We start from the raw sequence: 6,392 nt of genomic DNA on the forward strand, positions 1-6,392 counted from the left end.
GACCGGGCTGAGTGGAAACCGTGACCACCTAGTACCATGATGGGAGACGCACGGGGGGCTGTGGGAGCCCAGAAGTGGCATCTGACCCAAGGAGGTGTCCTGGAGGGAGGGGGAAATTCAAGCTTGCCTGTAATGCATGAGGAGTTTCACAGGAAGAGAGACCTGGGGGTTGACAGAGAAGGGTCCCATGGCAAGGAGGCGTTCGTGGTGTCGGAACTCACCCCCATGCTTGTTAACAATGCAGATTCTAGGTCCCCCAGATGTGAATGCCCCTGGAGTGAGCCTCCAGAATGTGGATTTTAAAACAGCCCTTTCTTGGGTGACTCAAGCCCAGCTTGGCCTCATCCGATCAGTTTGAAGGGGGTTAAATGGGTGCACGGAAGTACAAACGGGTAAACCGAGACTTGGGCAGACTTGCCCAGCCCATGAATGGCACCGGAGAAGGTACCATCCCAGGCTGGGAGGGTCTGGGGCACTAATGACTCTTTGTCTCTCCCCTCCCCCAAGAGCCTGGTTGGGAACAGGCCTGTGATTACTACAATAGCCCAAGGCAATAGGGCCAGGCCACTAGGCTCATCACTTGATGCAGGAAACAGGCTCAGGGGAGCCCAGGACAGGGCTTGAGCACAGGATCTTCAATGATCTCAGGCACCCCCATACCTTCCTGGGAGCACTGAAGGGAAAGCAGTTTCCTCCTTTGGATCTCCCAGCTTCGGGTCAACCTCAGGCCAGGGGTGGATTGCTCCCTTCTAGGCATTTCCTGGGTGGGGTGGCCTCTCCCTTCTCCCGCCTCCTCCTAGGGCACTCCAGGGCCCTGGCCCAGCTCTAAAATGAGACTCCGGTCTGGCTTCAAACCCCAAGACATCTTGCTAACTGGCTGACCCCAGGTAAGACACTTGTCCACCTTGGGCCTCAGTTTCCTCCTCTGTAAAATAGACTGTGGACTGAATGAGATGATTCAAAGTAGGAGTCAAGCATGGGGCAGGTTCTATACCTAGTGAGCCACCTGTTTTTAGGACTCTCCCTAGGACCCACTGGCTCCCTCACTGTTCTTCAAATGTGCTGGATGTGCTTCTGCCTCAGGACCTTTGCAGTTACTGATTCCTTGCCTGAAACACTTTGCCCCCAGGTTTTCACTTAGCCAAACCCCTCACAAACAAGCCAGAAGTAAGTTACTTTTAACTTAAATGATATTTGCTCAAAGAAGCCTATTTCCCTTACTCCTGATCCCCTTCTCTGCCTGATTCTTCTGATGACCTCTTCCCACTCACTACCTATTTGACTTCTTTATGTGGATATTGTCTCCCCAGCTTGAGAATGAGCTCCCTAATACGGTCTTGGTGGTTTTTAATGCCATTGTTCATTGCTGTGTCCCCAGTACCCATAACAGTGCCTGGCACACAGTAGGTATTTAACACATTAAAACATACATATTTTAAAAGATCTGAAGCCATTAAGACAAAATGTTAATATGTGTGGTAGGTGCTCTTGTGGCTTCTCTGTTAGCTTAAGTATTTTTCAGTGTGTTTGAAATATTTTATTAAAAATATAAAACACAATGGGGCACCTGGGTGGCTCAGTCGGTTGAGTGTCTGACTTTGGCTCAGGTCATGATCTCGCAGTCGTGAGTTCAAGCCCCTCATCAGGCTCTGTGCTGATAGCTCAACTTAGAGCCTCCTTCTCTCTTTGCCTCTCCCCTGCTTGTGCTCTCCCTCTCTCTCTCTCAAAAATAAACATTAAAAAATTTTTTTTTAATATAAAACACAAATAATCATCATCCACATTGTTTAGGAGTCAAGTTCATAGGAAATGGTGGTGGACGGCATGTGGAGAAGCAGGTGGGTAACAGGGGTATCCCCGAGCCAGGCTGGCGTGCATCAAGGACTTCCTCAGAGGCAGACGCCCCAATAAATGCCATATCTGTGTTTTATCTGCTTGTATCTTTGCAGCCACGCTGGAGGGAGGTACAAAGGAAGATCCCACTTTACAGACAGTAAATGGAAGCTAAGGGTAGAGAAGTGACTTGCCCAAGGCCACCTAAGAAGGGAAGGAGGGAAGGGTGACATGGGAAAGCCCCAAAGGGAGGCAGAGTAGGGGCAGCGAGGGGGTGGGAGGAAAACCTGACTGAGAGAGGCAGGCCCTGCCTTCCAGGAGCTGGCCCAGATCCCGGCTGAGGCCACGACCCTCCTCTGCTGCCCAAACCACACACGCAGCTTCTTCCTGGCTGCTTCCCCCGGGGGCCAGGCAGCCCTAGGATTCCTGGAGTGGAGTGTGGGCTGGGGGTGGGCAGGGCCTGGGGTGGAAGGAAATGAGGGAGAAAAGCGGGTGGGGAGTCGACTGGGAGGTCACTGGGGAGTCTGGGCCCAGGAGTAGGAGAGGAGTGAGCACCTCATCCTTCATGGTGAATGAAGCTGGCTCTCAGGGTGTTCTTAGGGTTTAGATAGGCGAGAGGCCGGTGGATGTGGGGGCCTTCAGTCCCCAGAAGGTGAACAGTGTGCTGGGCCTCCGTGAAAGAAAGGCCAGATAGGAAGAATGGTGGAGCAGACCCAGCCTATCCTCATTTTACAAGGGAAGATGCGGGCTCCAAGAGAAGTGACTGGTCTCTAGACCTCCAGCCAGTGGTCCTTCTCTGGATACAGGACTCAGCCCTGATGCTCCTGACACTCCCCCTGAGCCTAGATCCTGAGTTGTGCTTTTTTTTCCAGCTCCTACTGGGCCATAGGACCTGGTGATTCAGGTGCACCCACCCCCTGCAGGGACTGTCAGGTTTGATGATCCAGGTTGACACTGTCATAGGCCTATCTGTGCGTCATTCCTGTCTGTGGCCCCAAATTCTTTTTTTTTTTTTTTTTTTTTAATTTTTTTTTTAACGTTTATTTATTTTTGAGACAGAGAGAGACAGAGCATGAACGGGGGAGGGTCAGAGAGAGAGAGGGAGACACAGAATCAGAAGCAGGCTCCAGGCTCTGAGCCATCAGCCCAGAGCCCGACGCGGGGCTCGAACTCACGGACCGTGAGATCGTGACCTGAGCTGAAGTCGGACGCTCAACCGACTGAGCCACCCAGGCGCCCCTGTGGCCCCAAATTCTAATCCTGCCTCTTCTACTTCATTTTTCTAGGCCTCGGTTTACTCATCTGCAGAATGGGGGAAAATATTAATTGCTACCATTTATTAACACTGAGCATTTAGTCTGTGCCAGGCCCTGCAGTCGTTCATTTAGTCCTATGTCCATTGTACAAAGGAAGAAACCAAGATCAGAGAGGTTAAGTAATTTTCCCAAAGTCACATAGCTAGTACGTAGCAGAGCTGGATTTGGGCCCAGGCCCCAAGTAAGGTATTAAAGGTTGTGGTGAGAATAAATTGGGACAGCTTGTAAAGGGCTGCACTCACAATGAGAGTCCAGGAAGAGGGAGGAGTTGGGTCCTAGTGTCCCAGCCTGGAGTGGAAGTGCTGGGACCACACAGCACACTCTGGACTGTGCTGAAGGAAGCCAGGGGTCTGGGGAGCCCAGAGGCAGCCCTGAGGAGACTGGATAGGGGGCCAGAGAAGGTAGCCTCCAGTGGAAGTTGCCCAAAGCAGAGGGCATTGGCACGTGCCAAGGTTCATGGGAACATACCCTGGTGGGTTGGGTGTCTCCTCCTCCACACACCAATTAACCCTGCCAAACAGGGCAGAAGCACTGAGGAACCTAAGTTCTTGCCTGTGGGGCCTTAGCTCCCCATCCAAGCCAAGGGACAGCTGTCCCCTGCTCCACTCTGAAGCACTGTCACCTAGATTCTGCTGCCACATTGTGGGCACAGGGAGAACTGCACCGGTGAGCACCCAGACACGTAGCTGGAGGACCCCTCACACCACCCAGTGGCTTCAACCCTGCCAGTAGGCCACAGCTCTTCAGTTTGGAGCCCCTTAATCTCTTGCTAATGCCAATGCCAATCTCTTAATGATTTCGACTTGTCCTCAACAACAGCAGCCTGAGGGATCCTAAGTCTGATCACGTCCTCTGCTCAAAACCCTCCCTTGGGAAGCCACTCACAAGAGCCAATTTTAAGTAAAATAAATTTTTTGGAATTTTTGTGATTCAGTTGTTAAGGTCATTATTGAGAATTATATAAAATCATGTTAAAAACAAAGGTAATATCCAGAACTAAGCACTTCCTATTTTACAACATTCTGCTCATCTCTCTACACTTTCTTTTCCTTGCATCTGTTGTCTCTGTCTGGGGGAGATACTGTGCAATAGTGTGCTTCTGTCCACCTCTTCACAACTCCACGTTCAATGACTTTATGTTGACAGCTTTCAATCAGCCACTACAGGAGTGTTTACACCATGGAAACTGGCAAACACCACAGATCAGGCTGGATTTGATGACCTCCTAGACCAGTGCCATCCAATAGGGAGAGAATGCAAACCACATATGTAATTTCACATCTATGAGTAGCCAGATTTAAAACAGTAACAGGAAACAGGTGAAATTAAAGTGTATTTTATTTAACCCAGTATGTCCAAAATATTGTCATTTCAACATGTAATTAATATAGAGTAACTCAGGATTTATTTTACATTGTTTTCATACTAACTTCAAATTCTGGTGTGTATTTGACACTTAAAGTACATCTCAGTTCAAACCAGCCACATTTCAAGTGTTCAACAAATTGTCCAGTGGCTGCTGTATTGGAGAGCACAGGTCTGGATTTAAGAAATCAATGGAGAAAATATTGATGATGGGGATTAAATTTTAATAGTGCTGAGGCTGAAAAATTTCAATCCAATTAATGTAATCTGTTCAAGGATGAGGAACCAGTAGGTCACGTTATCAAATTTAATGACAAACTTACTGGGAAGAGAGTGGTATAGTAGGCTGAACAGTGACCCCCAAAGATTTCGGGTCCTAATCCTTGGAACTTGCAAATTTTTGTACTTCACAGATGTGACTAAAGATTGTTACATGGACAGGTTATTTTTGATTATCCAGGTGGGCCCCAAATCCAGTCATTAGTGTCCTAATGAGGGATAGGCAGAGGGGGATTTGGTACACACGAAGGGGCAGCCACGTGACCACGGAGGCAGAGGCAGGAGTCCTGTGGCCACAATCTGGCAATGTCGACAGCCACCAGAAACTAACTGTTAGACGCAAGGACTAGAGTCTCCACCAAGGAGCATGGTTTGAATCGTGATCTCAGCCCAGTGACAGGGATTTTGGCTTTCAGACATTCAAACTGTGAGAAAATAAATTTCTGATGTTTTAGCCCCCAAGTCTGGGGTAATTCGTTACAGGAGCCCTGGGAAACTAGTATCAGCAGATGGGCTACAACTCCATTCGCCATATATCATGGTTGAATTACAACCACAAGTAGGCTACAAATACAAGAATTCAAAAAGATCAACAAAAGCATTCTGTGAAGAACACTTGGCTATGCAGAACTTATAGTGTACTGTATATCTTATTATTTGTATTTTCTATGCTATACCTCTTGTAGGTCAGCATAATTTAGAATAGCCCTGTGTGTGAGAGAGAGAGAGAGAGAGAGAGATACCAGATCTGTCTTGTATCCTCAGCACCCAACACAGAACCTTGCACATAGTAGGACACTCAAAATGTTCTCAATGAGGGGCGCCTGGGTGGCGCAGTCGGTTGGGCGTCCGACTTCAGCCAGGTCACGATCTCGCGGTCCGTGAGTTCGAGCCCCGCGTCAGGCTCTGGGCTGATGGCTCAGAGCCTGGAGCCTGTTTCCAATTCTGTGTCTCCCTCTCTCTCTGCCCCTCCCCCGTTCATGCTCTGTCTCTCTCTGTCCCAAAAATAAAATAAATGTTGAAAAAAAAAAAATTTTTTTTTAAAATGTTCTCAATGAATGAAGGAGACTTTGGGCCTCAATTTCCCCCCAGTTCAGTAGGGTTAGGGGAATGGAATGGGCTCCTCAGGAAGGCAGGGCTGGTGCCAGATGCTGTTAGAGCACCTACCATGGGCAAGATTGGGCTGGAGGCAGATTCAGGGAGTCAGGTACGGGGGACCCCCAAGGGCTTGGGGACTACTCAGAAAAATAGCTTAGTCCAGAGACAGGGTGTCTTGGAAGTGCTGTGCAGAGACTGAAGCCAATGATACAGCAGGACCTGTTAGGGCTAGAGCCCCTTCCTGCAGCTTCTCCTGTCCCTCATTCCTGCACAGCAAAGGGCCTTTTTCCTTCAGGGACTAGAAAGAGCCCGAGTGTGGTTTTGTCACAGTTACAGTAGAGTCCCAGCTCCCCAGCCCTCCACATAAGCCCCCCATTTTTTGCCTGAGTCAGGGGCCTGGGCAGAAAGTGGAAGATGCCCCGCTTCGCCACGTAGTCTCGAGGACTTTGAGCAAGTCCTTCTCCCTCTCAGCTCCACTGCCTCCTCTCTGGGGCAACCATG

This window comes from Neofelis nebulosa, chromosome 16 (assembly GCF_028018385.1).
Source record: "Neofelis nebulosa isolate mNeoNeb1 chromosome 16, mNeoNeb1.pri, whole genome shotgun sequence".
NCBI lineage: Eukaryota > Metazoa > Chordata > Mammalia > Carnivora > Felidae > Neofelis > Neofelis nebulosa.